Source organism: Furipterus horrens, unplaced genomic scaffold (assembly GCF_987537825.1).
Source record: "Furipterus horrens unplaced genomic scaffold, mFurHor1.1.pri manual_scaffold_11, whole genome shotgun sequence".
Taxonomy (NCBI): domain Eukaryota; kingdom Metazoa; phylum Chordata; class Mammalia; order Chiroptera; family Furipteridae; genus Furipterus; species Furipterus horrens.
The window spans coordinates 21,655,216-21,678,214 of NW_028327181.1; the positions used below are offsets into that span (position 1 = coordinate 21,655,216).

The following is a 22,999-nucleotide window of genomic DNA, read 5'->3' on the forward strand; positions in this document are numbered from 1 at the left end:
ATCCTTGTAGATTTCTTACATTTTTCATATTACACTATACTCCTGTTTCCCAAGGACACACCACTAGCCACACTGTCCATGTGCAAATCCATCGTCATATGCTGATACATCTACACACCCTGGAAACTGGACTCTTCTTTTAAGGACTCGTCATCATTGGCTTCCATTTACAATATGAGAGGGTTCTGTTTTGTTTTTCGGTGAAATTTAGAAGAGAGCTGTTAACTTTACTCTTTACATAATGTCATAAAATTGGGGTCTTAGAATGTGGGTTGGACCCTTTGCTTAATTTTTTAATGTCTCTTTTTCCAACCCATTTTCTGAGATACATTATGAATAGAGTTGGAATCTGCAGTCTAATAAAACAAAGAGCAGTTTTTCATGCACGTATACAACAAAAATGTATTATTTCTATTCAAGGTAGTAGGGGCAGTTGGGGGGGATAAAGTAAAATAAGAAAACAGAGACCTTGATTTCATTTCCTGAATCTCCGACATCTTTGATTAAATACATACAATAGAATTTTAAACACTTTTGAGGTATAAAATAAGTTTCAAAAAGTGACAGTGATCCTAATTCTTAAAATATTTTAAAGTATTACATTTAAATATATATTTAATAATTAAATGTATCTGAAATATATTTTAAAAAATTAATAGTTGGTGACCAAAATTTTGGGGGGTACTCTAAATTGATGTATATCTTTCTCCTTAAAGAATGTCATGTAGAACATTTAATAATTTAGTGTGGCTTAGGTTCTGTCTGCAAGGTGGGGAAAACAACTCCACAATTTTTTTCCAACTTTAGAATTCTATGACAAACATTTTGCAAGTGCTATGTTCAAATGAAAAAATACAATGTTTATGCACCTTTTACTCTAGTTTTGCCTCATCTTTGGCAGACTTTAAAAAACGTCTATTAATGAAAGAGAAAGGAGAACCCAGCAAAGGTATCCAAAAGCAACAAAATCTCAGCTCTAAAAATTAAGTCAAAAGCACATAGTTCAGCACTTCATTTGGAAGAAATAAAAAAAGTGTTTGTGTTCACTCAAAAGAAAAAAAAAAAAAAGCCATGTTGAAAAGAAAAAGACAGCCGGAGACTAGTTTACAATTTCATTGTAAGAACCTGGAGAGGCAGCCCCCTTACTTCATATTGAAGAAACTTCCCTAGCAAACTTTCTTCTTTGTGAAACCAATAGTCAAGTTATCTGTAGGATACTCACAGAATTCTGGAAACACTGTTAGAAACAGAAAACAATGGACAGGGTAGGTCTTCTCATGAAAACTCAATATTTATCATAAAAAAGATCCATGGCTTATAAAGAAAACAGTACTGTCAATCTGAAAACTAGGTATTGGGCTTTCCAAGGATTTACGTCTAAAACATTTAAGATTGCACATAACCACCTCCCTTTTCTCCCCCTAGCCCCGCTGCCGATGTAGGTAAGGACACTGTAGGCAGGGGTCCCGGTGACAGGTGTGGGTATTCCAAAACATCAGGCATTATTTTGTTTATCTGAATTACATTCTTTGCTTGAACAACCTTGGGATGCAAATAACACATACTACTAATTAAAGTAACCAACAGCAGTACTAATAAAACATCTAAAAAGCACCTTTTATATATAGAGAAAATGCACTTAGTGAGGTATTTCCACTTCTGCTGGAGAAGGTGAAAAGCCAGCTTAAGTCTGTGGAGGAGAGAGAACCCTACCTGATACGGACGCGTCATGGATCTCACAGATACAGCACTAGCACGAGAAAGCAAAGAAGGCAAACCCCAATATGGATATTTGTATACTAATAATTTACTAAATTTAATGCTCCAGATTTCGGATTGCAATACCAGTAATATTTTTAAATGAAGCTAAGTATCTGTATGGTCCATGTAAGATTGCCAACAGTTTGCCAAGTAAGCATATGTATTAACACCAACAACAAACTAAGAGCTGCCATCGCTACCACTGTTTCACTGGAACAGAACAAAACAGTAGGCAAAAAAAAGAAGATATTAGAATACATTTAGCTTCAGGAAACAATCACCACATGCCTTTTGGTTGGTTGTTTCTCATCTTACTGCAGAGAAATATAAAATCTTCATTACAAACCATGCTAATTTAAGATCACTGTTGAGAAACAACTCATCTAAAGGTTTATTTCACTGTCATAGATCAGCTGATTTTAACAGCTCAATACCAACATTTGGTTACAAAATAGGTTAAATCATGTGTCGCCTAATGGAGCATTAAACACAGATACCTCATGGCCTTTCTTTCATCCTGTCACCCAACAAATCTCCCGAAAGCAAGATTGTCACTCTTCTTAGTGTAACAAGTTTCTGCCACTCAGAAACACCCAACTGGACCCAGAGGGTCATGCCTTCTTTTCCTTGTGAACATTCCCCCTCTAAGAAATCAACCTTCTAGACCAGTGGTTCTCAACCTTCCTAATGCTGCGACCCTTTAATACAGTTCCTCATGTTGTGGTGACCCCCAACCATAAAATTATTTTCGTTGCTTCTTCATAACTGTAATTTTGTTACTGTTATGAATCATAATGTAAATATCTGATATGCAGGATGTATTTTCATTGTTACAAATTGAACATAATTAAAGCATAGTGATTAATCACAAAAACAATATGTAATTATATATGTGTCTTCCGATGGTCTTATGCGACCCCTGTGAAAGGGTCGTTTGACCCCCAAAGGGGTCGCGACCCAGAGGATGAGAACCGCTGTTCTAGACCCTGCTGGTAAACCACTGTTTCAGAAGCGGGAACCCTGTAATTTATGTTCCTACAATCAACTCAAAAACTTCCAATTACCCCTTGTTCTCTCCGTATATCACCCTAAAACTTGACGTTTCAAAACTTCTTTCCTTCTTCAGCAATAGCCTTGATTTTCATTTTAATCTGATTTCCCCTAGGTAAAAATTATAGTCATGAAGGGAAAGTGCAGGATTTAATCCTCCTTGACTCATGACACTGTAAAAGAAGAAGTAGGCTAGATACTTAGAGGTCCCATAAATGTAAAAAAATTCTACCAGATCTGGATCAACCCCGAGTTTGGGGGAAGGGAAGGAAACCATGTTTGTTTTATATATCAAATACCTGGGAAGTATCTTGCACAAGATGAGTGCTTAACAAATGTTGATAAATGAATAAATGTACACAGAGAACCCAACAATGTTTTTTTTTCCAGGAATCATGAGATTATTTAACAAATTATTAATTCAATAAGTTTAAAAACATTCTAGTAAGCCAAAAAAGAAAAATTATAAGAATGATCTAACATTATTAAGCAGCTGTTTAAGAAAATCAGCACTAATGTTTTATAACATATTAACTAAGTTTATTTGGTCTTCTTTGGAAGGTAACACCCATATTTACTTATTTTTATTATGTCAATTTTTAAAAATCAATAGCTAATAATTATATGGTATATAATTTGCTAAGTACTGAAGGGGAATGATTATCAAAGTACATGATGCAGCCTACAGAAAAACCGGAGGCAAAAGTGAAAGAGTTTAAGTAATAGATATTATCAAAAGGTCCTTTTAAACTGAAGGAGAAAAAGATATTACAGACAATACCAGAAGCACTATTACTTTGCTCACAAATAGAAATGACTCAGTAGTCTACAGAACACTCACCACGATCTTAATCATTCTATAGGCACAGGAGCAACGGTGGGTAAATGGAAATCTCCACTTTTAAGATTATTATAAGGATTTGTAGCTAAAACAAATAATAGAGACACCCTTCAGACACTTATGACAAAGAGATCAGCATTGCAGACTAAAGTATTAGGGTCTTTTTTCTGATAAGGGGTTGATACCCAAAATTTATAAAGAACTTATAAAACTCAACACCAAAAAATCAAACAATCCAATTAAAAAATGGACAAAGGACCTGAACAGACACTGCTCTAAAGAGGACATACAGATGGCCAACAGACATATGAAGAGATGCTCAACATCACTAATCATCAGAGAAATGCAAATTAAAGTCACGTTGAGATATCACCTCACACCTGTCAGAATGGCCATCCTCAATGAATCAACAAGTGCTGGTGAGGATGTGGAGAAAGGGTAACTCTTCTGCACTGTTGGAGGGAATGCAGATTGGTGTAGCCACTGTGGAAAGCAGTATGGAGTTTCCTCAAAAAATTAAAAATGGAACTGCTTTATGATCCAGCGATTCCATTTCTGGGTATTTATCTGAAGAAACACAAAACACTAATGCAAAAGAATATACGCACCCCTATGTTCACTGCAGTGTTATTTACAATTGCCAAGATTTGGAAGTGGCCCCAGTGCCCATCAGCAGATGAGTGGATAAAAAAGCTGTGGTGCATTTACACAATGGAACACTGCCCAGCCATAAAAAAAGAAAATCTTCTTACCCTTTGCAACAGCATGGATGGACCTGGAGAGCATTACACTAAGTGAAATAAGCCAGTCAGAGAAAGACAAATACATATGATTTCACTCATATGTGGAATCTGTTGAACAAAATACACTAACAAACAAAACAGAAACAGATTCAGAAATAGAGAACAGACTGACAGCTGTCAGAGGGGAGGGAGTTTGGGGGGCAGAGTGGAAAAGGTGAGGGGATTAAGCAAAAAAACCTCACAGACACAGTATGGCGATTGCCAAAGGGAAGTGGGGGTGGTGGAAGGAGGGAGAAGAGGGTAAAAGGGGGATTAATGGTGATAGGAGACTTGACTTTGGGTGGTGAACACACAATACGATATACCAATGATGTATTATAGAACTGTACCCCTAAAACCTATGTACTTTTATTAACCAATGTCACTCCAATAAACTCAATTTAAAAAGAAAAAGTAATAAAAATAAAAATATCAGGGTTTTTTTCTTACTGTACATAGTCATGTTTCCTGCAACATAACTTCTCCATTGTTAAAATCATGTAATAGCAAGCTATGTTTAAACAAAATTCTACCACATAATGCTATTATTAAGTGGGAAGATAACTCTCTAGGAGGAATTCTAAATATCCATAAAGAATATTGGCCAAATTAACTAGTAAATAGTTTTACAAATTTCCTTAAAATCATCAAGTCCCCTGGCTGCTGTGGCTCAGTGGATTGAGCATCGGCCTGCGAAACAAGTGTTGCTGGTTCGATTCCCAGTCAGGGCACATGACTAGGTTGCACGCCAGGTCCCCAGTTGGGGACGTATGAGAGGCAACCGCACATTGATTTTTCTCTCCCTCTCTTTTGGCTTTTCCCTCACTCTAGAAACAGATAAATAAAATAAAATAAAATAAAATAACCTTGTTAAAAAATAAATTAATTAAAAAAGAAAATCATCAGGTCACTTGTCCCATTTCTTGATAGCACTTTCACTTTTTAAGTCCTGAATTTGGTAAATAAATACCAAGTACATTTTTTAAGCAATCTGCCACGATGCTTATTTAATTTACACATACGTATGGGGTAAATCAGCCATTTCCTGTCAATATTAAGCAATATAAATTTGCTAATTAGCTGGATAAATAAGTTCATCTTTATGATAATTATAAAAATAAAATCTTAAAATATTATACAAGTATTAAAATCAGAAGTGCCAGAGAAAGACTCAGATGTTTCAGGCAGCAGATCTTAGTCATCTTCCTGCCTCTGCAGGAGAGAGGAGTGACGCATGCCTGGTGGTAACCGTGCGTCACGGGGAAATGATCTCGGAGGCAGGACTATGCATGCAGCATGGGACACCTGGCCAAATAGTTCTGTGCTCTGCTCCACCCCTGCCTCTGGCTTCCACAAAGCAGAGAATAATTGGTTACCAAACGTCTGTTTTAGGTGATTAGTTATTCCAAAGAATAACAGTAGCAACCAATTACTGAGTTTATGGATGAAATATACTATTACCAATCCTCACAAGTCTTCAAGATATTACCTCCATTTTACAAACGAGGAAATGGAAATGCAGAAATCTCCGACAGCCTCCTCAAGACTACACAGCTAATAAATGACAAGGGTGAGATTTGAACACACAGTAACTCCCACTCTGCACGCTTTCTAAATAAAAGGCCTTTTTTAGGGCTTTTACAGGTGTGTTTTTATGTCTGTTTACTTCAGTGTGAATCCATAACCACTTCTCATTCTGAAAAGATTCTCAAACCTACCAGGGTTTTGGTCTTTTACTCTATGCTAGTCTGCAGATGGATTTTTGGAGGTATGAAAATAATTTTTTTAAAATTCCACTGTGTTTCTGTAGTGCTAAAAGTCAAATTATTGTCAGCTTACTGTGAAGCATCAGCCAGATAATGAAGACATGCCACAGATTTCAGTGAACAATGAGCTGTTGTGTTTCCGGATCATGCCTACAACATGTGACAGTCCAATGACGTTACAGAATACTGGACAAAGAAAGCTCTGTATCAGGTAAGGAGAAAAGTCGGAGATGTGAATCACCTTCCAGCTCACCGCAGCACAAGTGAGCCGAATTTGAAAAGCACGTGACACAGTGGACGGTGTAACACAGCATCAGGAGCACACGTGCTGCAGCGATCCCACGTTACTATGCGTCATCAGCAACAAGTACATGTTAATACATACATATATTCCATGGCATGGTTTTAATTTTATATATCTGGGTGTGCTTTCTAAAGGGACTAGCCCACAAAATACTGGACCAGCAGCGAAAAACAAGTTCATCATTAAAAAGAAAAAAGTGTTAATCCTGCTTAGAATCAAAAGAACCAAAGCAAATAGACAACTATAATATAAAATAAGCAAAAGTCTCTTCCTACTATTAAACTCAACATTGACAATCTAAAAATTTTTAAGAGTATTAAAAGTTTGCATCTAGTTTATTTTCTACATACATAATTAAACGAGATTAGTAATAAAACTTATTTAACCAACATGAAGAGTTTATAAGAAGTTTTCCCTTTGAAAGAGTCACATATTACTCAAGTTTGAGCACTAACCCCCTTTTAGCAAAATATAGGAAATTATTGTCTTGTGTTAAGACATCATGTTAATTAAACACAGCTATTTCCTTGGTCGCACATTAACTGCAAATCTGGGCTGAGAATGGGTTGGGCTGATAGGACAAAAATTACAGTTTCAAATGCAAGATTCACATTCCCCAAAATCAAAAAGATTAAGCACAGCCACCAAGGAGATCATGACCATAAGAAAACTACAAATGCAACACAACCAAGCTTGATCCTCTATTTTAGGGGCGCCAAACGAGATCTCTTACAAGCTTGTGCATTTGTCAAGTTGTGGTACAATGTTTTCTCCTGCACTGACGTCCCGTACTGACAAAAAATGTCCTGCACTTCCCTGAACACCTAGGTCCCAGTAATAAAAATATAATAATTAGGTCAATCCAGGGGATAGAAGGATGGTGTTCTCAACACTTACCTAAAAAAAAATTTTAAAAGAACAAGAAAAAAAAAAAGTAAACCTAGCATCTCCTTCCTGAAGCATTATTACTGCCACTACAGATGACCACAGGAAACTGCAGGAGGAAGAGCCACAGTAATGGTCAGCTGAAACAGGGCACCACAGCCCACCACCATCACGTTCTACTTCCACAACTCCCGGCTCCAGTTCTTTGGATCTCCCTCCACCACTAATTCCCAATCTGCAACAGTCACTGGGGCGGCAGAGGGGTGACTTATTCCTGCCCTGGCCGGCGAGAAACAAAACAGGGCAGCGGCCAGGGTGGAGCAGACGGTACATGTAACTGGTCTATATCCAAGTCATATACTTGCACCTGATGACCCCACATCTAGTCTAGAGGGGTAGGCAAAAGTAGGTTTACAGTTGTGAATTTGCAAAAACACAGAGCTAATCAAGTTACTGTAACAATCATAACCTTCAAGTCTTTCCGCACAAAAACTGCAAACCTGCTTTTGCCCACCCCATATGGCAGTTTTTGAAACAACTTGGGGATGGCACTTTTCTGGTGGTCTTTAATGCTCCTACCGCTGCATAATAGGACATTGGAAAGAACTAACACAAGAAGCACGATGATTTAGTATATATACAAAAACTCTAGACAGCACTGGGGTTTCCCATAGATGACATCACTTGTGTGTAGTTTTGGTGGGACAATCATCAACAGAAAAGTTAGCAAAGGATTCCAACAACGGTTACCCCTTGCTTTTTTTTTAAATAATTTATTTGTTTGTTGTTTTGTTTATTTATTTTTAGAGAGAGAAGAAAGGAGAAGGAGAGGGAGAGAAACATCACTGCGTGGTTGCCTCTCACTTGCGCCCCCAACTGGGGACCTGATGTGCCCTGACTGGGAATCAAACCAGCGACACTTGGCTTGCAGGCCAACACTCAATCCACTGAGCCACAGCAGACAGGGCTTACCCCTTGCTTTTAAGAACATGTCAATAAGGTGAGGGAGGAAGTACATTTCTTATCAATTAAATTGTACTTCCCTGGTATTAAACTGCAGGGTGTTTATATTGAGTTTGGGGAGATGAGAAGGCGAAAGGGGAGATCGCAAAGTAACAAAACTGAAATTTAGTGCTAGAAAGTTTAAGATGGTATCTAGTTGTTTGGAGACATGAGAATTTATTCAAAAGTTCACCATCAGCCATTACAAACAGCACTCAACCTAACTGCTCTATTTGCCAGAAGCTATGTCCCAACCAGCCCAAGGGCAAAAACACAACCAATTCTAGCTTATTCCCACATTTATAGCTCCCCCGAAGTTTAATCCCTACTCATTTTGATTTGGCAGCCTCTAATTCTGCTGTACCACAATATTTCGTCCATACCAGCCATCGCACAGATAGACCGCACTAACAACAATAGGAACAGCGACCGTTCACCTTCAGGAAGCACCCACCGAGGGCCAATCACTACCTGTGAGGACTAAAAATGACGATCCACCCGCCGGATGAGTCAGCAACCCCATTACAGATGCGGAAACTAAAAGGCAGAGAGGCTGCGTCGCTCCCATACGGTGACGTCTGAATCTGACCCTGGGCACTCTGACTCCAGAGCTTACCCTCATCCCAGGTTAACAAAATTCCATTTATAGGAAACTAATTCATTCCCAATTCAATCACTTCATTAATCGGGGAAGGGGGTGGTCTTCCACTCCTACACCCATTTTTACTAAACAGCATATGAATAATAAAAAACAAGAAACGGTCTTCTTTAGTTGGGCTCAGCCCTATCCGCAGACCACCGGTTCGACGTGCTGCCGAGAACACGCGGCACATCAGTCACACACGGTATCAGTCTGTGAGAATAGGGAACAAATCACACAGCAAAATGGCCGCAGCAACACTCCGTGGCCTAGCTATGCTTTTGCAATTGTCCAAATCGTTTCCATATAGGTAGAAGGAAAGGCATTAAAAATGCCCTAAATTAAAGCCAAGGCTTCCAAATAACTCAATTTCATTAGAGAATGAAGAGGAAAATCAGTTTTAGGTTACAATTTCTACTATACTAAGTACAGAACATCTGAGAAAAGGAAGTTAAGAAAGATGTTAAAATATGAAACAAGAGCTCTAAAATTTCAAAAATTTAATCATGTAAAAGCCAAATTAATCTGCTGACACAGAAATACTATTTGAAAGCCATGAATTGTAACCTAAAAAACAGCATACAAATTAATGCATAGAAATCACTATAGACAAGACTACTTTATAGACTTGGTTTATACTTGGCAATTAGAGATCTGAGCAAGCATTCATTCTTGTTCACTTTTTCTCCTTTCAAAAAAGAAAAAAAAAAAACAGACAAGGCTCATCAATCATTAGGAGGGCCTGGTTCTGATATTATACGAGTTCTGTCAACCTTAATCAAATTGCCTGCCAGATCGCAGATAAGTAATGATTTGCTTAGGTTTAGCAAGGCCAGAGTTTTCCTTCTGTAGTATATACATCTCCAGAGTGAAAATAAACAGCCTCACACCTCTTACTAGGAGCTGGACTCTGTTGCTATTACAACTCAGTCTTCACTCCAACAGAAGAGGAGCAAACCCTGCCTTTAAAAATACCTCAATCTGGCCGTCAAACTGGGCATGAAACTGTTTTTCAATTATTTCATTAAACAGTTAACAACTGTTTTAATCGACACTGAAATAACAAATTAGCTTTCATTAAATGCTTTAGAATTGGCTTTTGTTCTATCCAACATTATACAGTGATATAAAACAAATGAGAAATAGCTAGCAATTGACAAAAGCAATACTAAAAGAGCCACTTAAAACTGCAAAACTTGTATGCATTGTCTAACACCTCCAAGAAATGTAAAACCAGATGATGTTTCGACATCACCTGTCATGTTCTGGCCACAGGGGCACCGCAGAACAAATGTGAAGATTTTGTATTCAATCCAGTATTAAAGGCACAAATGTAAAACGACATTTATTTCTAAAAAGCCACCTTTGCTATTTTCTTTACTTTAAATACAACTGGAAAGGGATTTCAAATTTCATTTTCAACTGGAATATACTTCTAAAAAATTTCTAAGCATCCAAGTACCTGTTGTAAAGAAATGTGTTAGAAAGCGATGATTCCTGTCTGGGGCAGGGGGATGAAATGACCTCTTGAAAGGAAAGAGGTTTAAAATGTAAGACACCAAGGGTCAATATTTCACCTCAAGCAAAATTCACTTTAATACCTTCCATTAGGTCAACAGAATCTAGAATGCAGTTGTGTTTCACAAATGCCAAAGACAAAAAAAACCCTTGGAATTTAACTATTTTATTCTAAGTACAGACGAATGTGCAATTATCACCTAAATTGAGTTTTAAAAGACTACAGTTCCGGATAGCCTCCTTTTCTAATCTTAGAGAGACTCTGAAGATTACCTAATTTGGAACTGTTTTAAAACGTTTTTATCTGGTACCAATGCTCAATTGTTTATAGTCTTTGTGATTTTCATTTTCATGAAAATTTTACTATCTTATACATTTATGGTAAATAGCAAAAGAAAAAAAAAACCCTATGAAACACTCTGCAGCGTACAATGGGCTCTATAAAAGTTATTAAGAAATGATCATCATCAGAACCAGGAGGAGAAAATTATTCTGTATATGGAACAAAAAACCACGAGACAGATGTCACTGAACTCATAATCACTCCTCAGCAGGGAGCTAAGCAAGCCGGGACATCGCCCCTCCCATGCCTGTCTGTGCATGACACGCGACCAGGACAGTGCACGCCTCCCCCAGGCCTCTGGAGGCACCATCCTGTGCGTATGAAGGGCACTCAAACAGACAAGGGCCTGCTCCGCAAAAACAATAAATACGTCACCCCTTTGTCACCATGTTATATATTTATTAATTTTCCCAAGCAAACCTGCAGTATAGTCACTCCGGGTACTAGCATCAGACGCAAAAGATGCTAGTATTTCTCTATGACTTAGAACAAACTTTTATGAGTAAATGGGGACTTTGCCTACAAAATGTCATGTGAAAGGACTGTTTTTCAAAAAAACTCACATTTCAACACAAAGGGGGGGGCAATCCTTAATTGCACAAATAAAAATTAAAAACTCGGGTTCTCATTCTTGGTTGTTGAAGGCCTCAGGAGCCAGAGAAGTGGTGTCTGTTCATTTGATTCCGTGATCAGCTGACATCTATAACCACAGCGAATTAAGTATTCTGTACATATGTCTACTGAGCTAAGAAAACACAAATCTGATCAAGCATTGAAATCTTCGCTCTACAGAACTAATAATTTCCTTACCTTTTCCCTAATAATCTACCTACCTATCTGGAAGAGAAATCCTAAAATAAGTAAAACGTTGATAACTTTTATTTTATTATTATTGTTTTTTACTATATGAACTCATTTAATGATGGAATTCTAAAAAGCCAAACTCATAAAAGCAGAGTAGAGTGGGGCTTGCCAGAAGCTGAAGGCAGGGGAAATGGGGAGAAGTTTGTGAAATGGTACCAAGTTTCAATTACGCACAATGAGTTGCTTCCGTTTCTGCTGTGGTTTTCACGTGGGGTGGGATACAGGTTCCCATTTAGAAACCCATTTGGGAGTTAGCTATAAGACTCCTGCTAACAGTAGTAAGATGTATGTAGTCAAACCCCTGAGCTAAAATTTATGTGATGCCACAAAATACTGATATCAAATATCTGTACAAGCTGTATTGCATGATTAAAAATCCCACTGTGGCTACTGTCATAGTAACAAATGTGAAATTATTTTAAGACCTAACCACTATGACAATAGCTCTTTTAAAAGGCATCCTCAAACACAAAAGAAATAACCAATAATGACAAGTGTGTTTGCTAGCCTAATAATAGGAGACCACAGTTAACAACCCATCATATAATAACACAAAACTGGCTTCAGTTAGCCATGGAATAAAAAAAAAAACCTTTAGCTCTAAAATGTATGATGAAAACTACATGAAAGACCTATACAGCTCTACAGTCAAAACATGACTGCAATTTTTTTTAAAAGACAAATCCAACTAAAATACAAAATAATTTAAAACATGATGACTAGAGCTTGGAATCAGGAACTCTGAGTAGAAGTTTGATTCATTTTTGTTTTAATTTCAAAAAGGACCATAAAAAAGAAAGTATGCCCAATTTCCAATAAATAGGAAAAGAAGATCTGATTAAGAGATCGGAACTTTCTAATCAGATTATGACTTGAAAATATGTTCTTAAGCAGAAGTACATATTTAGAATTAGGTTTAGAATAATCCTCCTTACTGCAGAACACAAGCTGTGATTTCGTTTTGGATGCATATACAAGATTTAATTGGGAGGGATCCAAGATGGCAGATGAGTAAGTGGAAGCTACACTAACCTCCTCCCAGGACCAATCTGGATTTACAACTTAATTTTGGAGAAATCATCTGGAATAACCAACCGAACACTAGCTGGAGAGAAGTCTTAGAACCATGGAGAGACAGAAAAGGCCGCTACATCACAACGTGACGAATACAAGGATGCCAGCCTGTTAAACTGAGCATGCCGTTGTCCGGGGACAGCCAACTGACCTGGAGTCTGCACGATTCTTCCCCATGTGGGAAGGCCATCCTCCCCTCCACACCCCCACTCTTATTAGGGATTTCTGGACCCAAGGGTAGGTAGGACGAGGACCATGTCCAGCTTGAAGCAGCTAGAGGAGCTCGAGACCTTCACCCATTGTCCTTTATAAGATTATAAAGGGTCTTAAGTCTGAGAGGGAGGGATTGTTATTTTTTATTGTTAAAATAATTAATTAATTAATTTAAAGAAAAGAAGAAGAAGAATATATGAAAGGGTGAAGCGGGAGAGCTTGTTATGTACGACCCATGGGCATGGACTTGGGGGGGGATTGCTGGGGAAGAGGGGGTGCTGGGTGGAGGGGAGCGAAGGGGAAAAGATTGGAACTATTGTAACAATATAATCAATAAAATCTACTTAAAAAAAAGATTTAATTGGAAGAAAACATGACCTTGTTCAAGAAGGTGATCACAGTAAGATGAACACCCAAGATAGGTCATGAACAAAACATTGTAGTTGAGAATTTAGTGTGGTTCTACTCAGGAATTGAGTAATCTATAAAGAACTATAAAAATATCTTCTCAGTATTCAACAGTCCCCGGAGCTGCTAGAACTACTACTCAGAAATCCCGATATATGAGTTGTCATTAAATCATGCTAACATCTGAAAATCTAATTTCACAGCAAGAGTGAACAGTAATTTGATTGGCAATATGATGTTTCTTAACCGGTGTTTACAAAGAGGAATAAACAGCACCTTTCCTACAAAACTGGGCTGTCACGTCCATAACTGCATTCAGAACGCTCCCTCCCCTGGCCATCACATAAGCCAATCGCCAGACTTCTTCAGTACGTTGCAAGCTATGTATTATCAAGCCAAATAATGAAGTTTAACTCCATTTTACAGATAAGGATTTTTTATACTTGCTCTTATACTCTCATAGTCAACAATCTCAGAGAAACGGTTTACATTACTGACACAGAGGTAAGTGATAAACAGTATGTCCACGGAGCTGAAAGTGCTCACTCTAATTCTTATTGCCCGTTATTCCTCGTGCTGTTATTTTGTTATACACACGCCCCAAGGCCAAGCCATGAAAATAAGCCAAAATAAATGGACAAGAAAAACGTCTTATCCCTGGCTTATGATGCTATTTTTCTTTTTATTGGAATAAAAGAGGCTGCCAAGTTCTGATGTCACTACAGTAATTTTATGGCCTGATAAAAGCCGTATTTTATCCATTAAACATTCGTCCCTCTTGCCAATTTTACCTCTAACCAGGCAGTGTGTAACGATTACTCACTGGACAGACATCATATTATAGTAAAATAGAGAATACTAATTACTTTTACTCTGATACCATAAAAAGCCAACAACTGTCAGAAATTTCCCTGGCAAGAGACAGAAGCCAGAATGTACGTTTAGGCCCTATATATCCAGGAGGCCTTCGGTAATACTGAGTGTTTGAAAACAAACACACGAAACATGACATCAGCTCTCCAGAGACATTTAATGTTTCACAGAACAAAAATACACATTTTTCATATATAAAATGGTTGAAATGTTAAATAAGTGCTCCAGTAATAATGTGACAATAGATGTCCAAATATCTCCAACAGTTAACTATCTTTTCTTTACCTACATAGCTTTCTTCAATCTTCATTATCTAAAGCGGTGGTACACCTGAACTTGACATGGAGCGTCACTGATTTCACTGGATTCTTAAGAACAAAATTGTGTGTTGAAATCATCCCTGGATCTAGAGAAGACAGTTCAGCATCTTGCTACTCGGTATGATCTACCGAGGGTCATTAACACCATCAGAAACTTGTTAGAAACAGAGAATCTTGGGATTCACCCTAGAGCTTCCAAATAGGCATCTGCATTTTAACATCTCCCGTGAAATGCAAACGCGCCTGAAAGTGTGCGAAGCACTGTGTTAGCCTTGGTACCTTGTCAGGCACAGCGTGAGGAATGGGGTGAGAGGGATGTCGGCCTACAGGGGGAGATCACTTTGTCCTAAAGGAGTAAGATAAGGCCCGGACAGACACAGCACCCACCTGCAGGAGAGAAAGCAAACTGCATTCAAGGAGGGCACGCACAGTAGCTGAGGATGGCAGAAGCCCCGGGTAGGTAAGGACCCTGGATGCCCTGTGGAAGACCAGGGCTTTCATCAGTGAGAGCAGGTCAGGGCCTTGGGAGACTGGTGACAGGAAGATGAGCTAGTAGCAATTTCAGCAGGAGTTACAATGACTGTTTTGTCTCTTTCTGAATCTCCTCTCATCCCTCTCCCAAGTTTTGAAAGGAAGGCTGGAGGGGTAAGATAGTGGTAACACAGGAAAGGTAAGAGCGATCTTATAGGTTACAGGCAGAGTACAGAAGGTTCCATGTGTAGACATAAAGACAAAACAGTAAAAACTCAGTTTATTCTTCTGCTTTATAAAATAGAGAAAATATTTCAGCGATTTGGGATTCCACACTCATTTCCATTATTCTAAATATCAATTATTAACATAAATTATTAACATATATTTACAGATACAAAATGTGTACATGGTTAGATTAAATAATGATAGTCCCCAGAATATAGTTTCATTGCATGGATAAGTCACTGATTTGGCCTCTCTGCCCCTCTATGAGTTATTTCTCACTCCAAGTGTAGAAAAGTTTGGGTGAAAGAAAAAAGTTAGAGATATGAGAGGTATATTTATTAATTTTTACTTTATATATAATTTGCTGTAGGATGAATAAATAACTGGGCCAACAGATGGCTTCAAATAAATTCTCAGATGTGTCCCTATACAGAAAGGGAGCAGATACTATACTTGTAAAGTGTTATCATTACTGATACCAATATACTTAGAATATTAGAAAAAGATAAAATCTTTGAAATCTACTGATTCGTGAAAAACTAAGAATTACATTAAAGTTTAAGAACAAACCAACAAGTAGAAGCAGTGCTCAACTTCATACTAGGGCTGGCTTAAGAAAATGTATTTATCCAATGGCTAGCTGGAACTTTTAAAAATGTTTTCTCCCTCTGAAATTACGTATGCGGTGGATATGCGGACTCCCCTAAAGCCCATACCGGGGCGTCTTAGTACTGCAAAGGCCCTTACAGGTCATGTGGTCCAACCTGTCACCCAAGGAAGCGATCCTTTCCACGATGTCCTTGCAAGCGCCACTTGAACATGTCTAGTAATAAGGAGCTCATGCTGCTTCAAAAGAGCATTTTCTATCATGAGGCAGCTCTATTTGTCAGACAGTTCTTCCTTCTTTTGAAACCAAACCTGCATCTTTTGAGTGCCCCTGTGGAACAAAAGACACATCATATATCACTATTTCAACTCTCCCACCCCCACTGAAATCTTGGCCACTGGTGGTCTGATTTAAGAAGAAAAGGGGACAACTCGTTCCTCTGGAGTGCAGGGGAACTCATCCCTGCACATCGCTGTACATGAAGAATGGCCTGTGTCAAGGAGCTATGAATAATAGATTTAATAAAATTACAGATGCTGAAATCGCAACATCTCCTGAGGGAGAAGTGACTTGTGTTCAAGCAGAACATCCAGAAAATCCTTCATCAACATTTCCAAGAACAGAAATATTATCAACCTCACCCACAGCTCCCTCCAAAATGTAAATAAAAACAAAAACTTCTGATTCATCAACACCACCTTGTATTCTTGGTTCACTGGGGAAATAAATTTTATTTGGCATATTAGGGAATTCCAACACTACAAGCAGAAATTCTAAGCATGAAGGCACAACCTGACCACAACCGTTAAGGTTATTCAGTCAATAGGAGTGACCCGTCCTGTTCCTTAAACTGTTCCCGTAGCATAACCACGTCCTCACTACATTTTCTTCCATTTTTGGTGGACTTTTTTTTTTTTTTTTCAGAAGAACGTGGTATTTTTCATTTTCTTCTAAGAGAATATCACACAAATGCTGGGGTGATGATCGCTTCTGTTCAATTCTAAGTACTGATTGCTGCATTAAAGCCCAGGAACGAAGGACATACGATAACTAAGATGACTCTCCTCTGTTTTGAGGCTCCCTCTATTCCCTTCTAAAAACAAGAAACAAAATAAATGCAGTTATCAAATAATTTGATTTATGGAATTGTAACCGTAGGTGATTGTTACCTTCAACCCATTTTTATGTATAAAATAATGTCGTGGCTCTTTTTCTAAGTTAGCCACTGGGATCTGATTTTCTAACAATTTAGGAAAAAGTGTTGTTTGTTTTTCTCCCCAATGACCCTGTACCTACGCAATGTGCCGATAAAATGAACTACGAATTCAAAACACACAAAAGATGCTACAGCAATTTAAAATGCACGTATTACTATCACACATAATAACATGAATCTCATAGACATTAATGAGTAGTGCAAAGAACCAGGTATGAGTTCATTTCGAGAACAGACAAAAGTAGTGTATGGAGAAAACTAATCGATAGCACAGTTGCTGCTTGCTGGGGGTAGTGGCAGTGTGTGGGGAGGAACACCAGGGAGCCTTGTGAGGTAAAGGGAAGGTTCTCCATCTTGATCTGGCGAATGATTACCACGAGGATGTGCATATGTACAACTTCACCTAGCTGCTCATTTAGTGTACATTAAATGTGTGCTACACCTCAACTGGAAAAAAAGGCAACACATTGTTTCCAAGTGCCTTTCAAGTTTCAATTGCAAAATAAAGAAAACTGTAGCACACTAAAACTATAGCAGTTACAATGTGTACACATTATTACTAACTTCTGAAAATCCCTCATTATTTAGTACTTCAAAGAAATCACTTCTGAATCAAAGCAATAGACTAATACACAGGAGGAATTACGAAAAATACCAGCAGCTAACGTTCACAGAGATATTACCGTATGCCAAGCACTTTCCTTTCATTATCTCTTGTAATCCCCACAGCAGCAGTAAGAGATACTATTGTTATTCTCCCCATTTTGTAGAGCAGAAAACCAAAGCTTAGGTCAAGATCACTGTGCACGCTCACACAAATAAAGAGGGGAGCCAGTCTGTAACAAGAACAGCTGAGGAGCAAGCCAAATGTCAACTTCTTAATTCTGTTTGTATTAGGGTATAATAAAAATAAGATCAAACACACAGTCCCAAGCCCCAGAACATGAGCAGAATACATAACCTAAGTTCAATAATATAACCTGTATATATATTTTTTCCTCTCAAGTAATGTGTAAGGGACTGCACAGTTCCTAAATTTTATGATTAAAGAGAGGTCACTGGCTCTCAGGAACTGAAGTCCCTACTCACATCCCAACTGATATGTAGAGGGAAAAAATGTCCTTTGGGGTAGTTTTTTAATTATCTGTGGCTATCAAAATAGATCACATGGCAAAGCGACTGAATAACTATGAACCAAGACATGCTAATGTCAATGTTTACCCCAGTTCATTCAAGAGTCCTTTCAACTGGGCCACGCTAGTAGAAAAGCATGCCCAAGATTAAGGTGGAAAAAATTAAAACTTATTCCCTAAAAAGGTTCTTTTATTGTCTAAACATTTTGTGTTGTGAGGGGAATTTGGTAGGACTAGCTGGTAATGGGGGTGGGGTGGGGGAGACCTGTGACATACAACATGATTTTAATCAGGAACAAAATATCAAATTAACAATCAAATAAACTACTGCACTCTTTTGCATTACTTGAAAACTACAAGCACTGGAATTCAGGTCATGTTTAACTAATCTCAAAAGATGAAAATCAATTAACTACATCATCCAAGATTCAGAACTGCTCTTCCTTGAGAAGTACACAAGAAACAAACTGGGCTAACATTCTGAAAAATGTATCAAAAGATTATTTGGGTTAGGATACGAGGGGCAGAGGGAGGAAGATACACTAATATTTCTCAAAAATGTTGCTCCAAAATATTTTATAGAATGCTTTTAATAGATATATTTTCATTTACTTGTGGCTGCTAGCAAGTCTGCAAAGCAATTCCTTAAAAAAAGAAACAAAAAAAACCCCTCGAAATCAGAAAAGAATTCTTAAAAAGACAACAGACGAGGGACATACCCTAAATGGATTTAAATTCTATAATAACATAACAAAAACACAATAAAATTATACAAAAGCAAAAGAGCGAACTAAAATACGTCTATTCAAACAAGCATTTCACCTCTGCAAAACCACCTGCTTCACATAAAGGTCAGGTTTAGCTCTCAGTTTAAAATTATTGAAACAATACATCCACCCTTACAGGCAAGACCAAAAACTGTAACACAGTTGTACATATTTATCCATTGATCATTCAGAGAAAACTCACCAAATCTGCAACGTGTATATGCCTGTGCTTCGGAGGGCAAGCAGAGAAGTGACTTTCTGTACTTAACAGTGGCGTTCACTTCGGTGCTAAAACAGTCCTCCTGGCTCGTAGGGAAGTTCTGACTAGAAATCTGCCTTTGGGCCGGGCTCTTCTCTTATGAGATAAGCTGTTAAGTCTGCCTTGATTTCAGATCTGCTAACATATGGAGGCTTCTAACATAGCCTCTCCCCGCAGCCCCTCCCTCCATTCGTCTCCACTCCCTCTACACACACACACACACACACACACACACACACACACACACACACACACACACACACACACACACACAGGCACTGCAGGGCAGAAATTCCTCAGGTGCTCGCTAATGGAATTCCCAGGGTCTCGGAGCCGCTTCGGGGATCAAGAGATCTCATAGCCCCTGCTGGGGTAAGGAGCAGCGAGTCTGTTCCATTTAATCAAATACAGAATGAATTTTCAGCTCTATTCACTAGCTTGTCTCCAGGGCTCTCAAAAGGCACCAGGCAGCTAGAATCACACACATGTGGCTCTTTTAGGCAAGTATAATTAGTTTGATTTTAAAAAGCCACATTAATAATATCACCTCAGGACCATTATTCAGGGGACAGATGACAATGATACTGTATGTTTTAAGCCTGACAATGGGGGAAAGAGCACAAACAATGAGGGAAAACTTGAAGGATTAAAAAAACAAAAAACAAAAAAACGAACAAACCCGTTTTTCATTTTATTGTAATCCAATATTTTTAAAGTGACATTAAGTATATTCTACACACTTAATTTTAATTGAAAAGAATCAAGTGAAGCCCTCCTCCCTATTCTCTTGAAAGTGAATTAGTACCATATACACAACACAAATTTATGTGAAATGTTTATAAATAAATGGAATGTTTACACACAATATAAAATTTTAAATAAAAACAAAACATTCTCTAACTCAATCCAAGTTAACAAAATGTCTTGGGAAAAAGCATGAACCAAAAACTGTAAATCAAGTTCTTCAAAGCAATCTATTTAGCAACTAGACTCCAAATTCCCTCTCTAAGCTAATTAGTTGCTATTAAGTGGTAAGACCAGCCATCTAACTACTACCTGGTGGACAACGCATCTCTTCGGGTGCACTTCTACTTAGCACAAATGCCAATAACAAGGCGACAGCTATGTAATTAAGTGTCACAAATAACAAATTTTTAAGTTAGTTATTTTTAATTTCCGATCCCCAGCCTGATTTCACTAAGATAATGTTGAATTCCTTTTTTTTTCTAACAATCACCAAATTTTAGGTTAAATGTTTGCAAAAGAAACACTGCTAGATAAGGAAAATTTGACTTCAACTTTTATTTTGACATGAAATCATCTAGAAAGACACGAAAGCATAAGGGCAAAGTGGAAAAAGAAGAGGAAAGCATGAGAACCAGTCAACAGATTTTTACCTGAGCTCTTCAGAGTCCTGGGACAGAAGTTCCCATTCCTACACAAAGCCTTCATCTATGCATACCTTACACGTGAAGGCGGGGCGGGGGCCCTATCTTAAAACGAGTTTTACTCCTTTCATGCAAAGGCAAACCACCTGCAAAGATGGCAAGTGTGATGGAGACCCCCACCTGCACAGGCCAGATCAGTGCTCCAAGTTCTCAGAGCTCATTTGCCTCCTGGCTTGAGAGTAGAGCTGTTGAAGTCCTTTCCACCGCAGAGAAGGTTGATGAGAACCTCAGCCATCAATCAAAGCATCCCAAGGGAGTGCATACACACCAGTACCTCTAGTAACTGATTTTCCTGGTTGACTACACTATTCAAACACAGATTTCCTAAATACTATATCTGAGTTTTTGCATGAAAGACAAACAACATACAGTTGTGTGTTGTTTTTTATTTTATAGAAATAGAAATGTTTCTGCTCCGTACACTGCCAAACACACACCCTGGACGGGTCTCCACGAAATGAAACAGGTTTTCACTCCATTCTTCTCGTATAACTTAAAGTATGAGGCAGTTTATTTCAACGTGTGTGTAACAGAAACTGCCGTATTTGGTGCCTCACTGGGTTCCTGAGAATGCTTTCTAGTTAAGCACTCATTTAAAATTTCCAGAAATTTTCTTAAGTTTCCTTTCATCTTGTCCTGTAAGTTGAAATACTGCCTCCTCCACCCCCTATTTACAACTAAAACAGACTACTCAAAAAAAAAAAAAAAAAAAAAAAAAGAGCTCTGCCCTGGCCATCCCCGTTTGCCAAGGTTGCGGGTTCAATCCCTGGTTAGGGCTCATGCAGGAATCAACCAATGAATACTTAAATGAGTGGAACAACAAATCAATATTTCTTTCTCTCTCTCCCTTCTCTCTCTAAAATCAGTATTTAAAAAAAAAAAAAAAAGCTCTAAACTGCAGTAGAACGTTTGGAATTATACTAAGAACAAAGCCATGTCGTGGCCAGCCCCCTCCCACCTCCTCCTCCCAGACACTGCCCATTAGGTAATGCCAATGTCAACTGAGAGTGGTGGGTTATGGTATCGGTGAGGCAGGCAGTCAGAATCGGCCTCTTTCATCTGGACTGGCCATTAGACTGAGAATAAATCTTATGCTCCCTTGTAGTCCAACCTCCTGTTTCTCAAGGTGTCTGATTTAGGGCACAGAGGCTGCCACGCTGCAGTGAGGTTCTCTGAATTCTGGATCCCGGCTGGAAAGCAGCCTGCCCCTAAAGCACCTGCCACCGCCCGTCGTCCCGGCCAGGAAAGACAAGCAGTCCGCAGACGGGCTCCTTTTGGGAGCCTTCCACCTGACTTGGTGGGGTTCGCAGGCACAATGACGGGAAGACAGGCGGAGTCCCTCTTACCCCCCTCAGTGATTTATGACCGAAATTCCTAGATGTGGAGAGAAAGCAATAAAAGGTCTGGAGGCTGCAGGCTGAAAATCAATAGCGAGCTGCAATGTATTAGAAATGATAATGCAACCCACAGAAAGCTTAAGGAGAAGGAAAATGAACTCCCTGCGGCTGGGAAGTCAGGGCGCCTGCGACGGCAGAGAAAGATACATTGTGCAGGACGTCTCTCCTGCTCACCCCACATAAATCACCGTCCCCCGGGCGCCCCGCGGGTGGAAGCTGAGGGGCAGGGACCCCGCTCCCTGGGGACGTGCGGGCGCCCCTGCTCTCCGCCGGGCTCTTCCCACCTGCACCGCGCGTCCCTGTCACTGACACCCCGCCCTCCACAGCGGGGCGGCCCAGCGTCCCCGGACTGCGCCCCAGCCCCGGACCCTGCGCCCCGGGCCCGCCTGCCGCGACGGCCCGTCCCCCGACCCCTCGGCGGGACCACCCCGCACCTCTCGGCCGGCCGGCGGAGCCCCCAGACCTCTTGCGGCAGCCGGCTCCCAGAGCCGTCCCAGGTCATCCCGCGCGGACGGCTACGGCGGCGACAGCGATCCGAGCGGCCTCCACGCGCCGGGCGGGGGCGGGGCGGAGGCGCGGGTCCCCGCTCTCCTCGCGCCGAGCCGCGCACCCCGGACTCTGGAGAGGGGGCGGGGCGGAGTAACGGGGCGCGCCCCCGCAGCCGCGCCTGCCCTCCCAGGCCTAGGCGCGCGGGCGCGTAACCTGGCGGCGCGGGCGCGCGCCACGAGGCCGCCCCGCCCCCCGGAGAGTGCGCGCGCAGCCGCCCGATCGCCGGAGGGGGCCGGGACGTACCACTCTGCGAGGGGGGTGGGGAGGCCCCGTGTGCAGG

The 22,999-nt window shown here is 39.8% G+C and overlaps 1 protein-coding gene across 3 annotated transcripts in view; it reads right to left on the reverse strand.

Annotated features, from left to right (window-relative positions):
* The window catches only part of CDON (cell adhesion associated, oncogene regulated), an 86,999-nt gene extending 64,208 nt beyond the window's left edge, over positions 1 to 22,791 (reverse strand). Inside the window, exon 1 of one of the 3 annotated variants that reach the window (XM_090292553.1) lies at positions 22,634 to 22,791. The gene's annotated coding sequence lies outside the window, so the exon portion shown is untranslated. Of the gene's footprint in view, positions 1 to 19,268; positions 19,409 to 22,604 lie in introns of those variants that run through there. The other 2 variants (XM_090292552.1, XM_090292554.1) reach the window with 2 other exon arrangements.
* Positions 22,792 to 22,999: the final 208 nt, after the last annotated feature.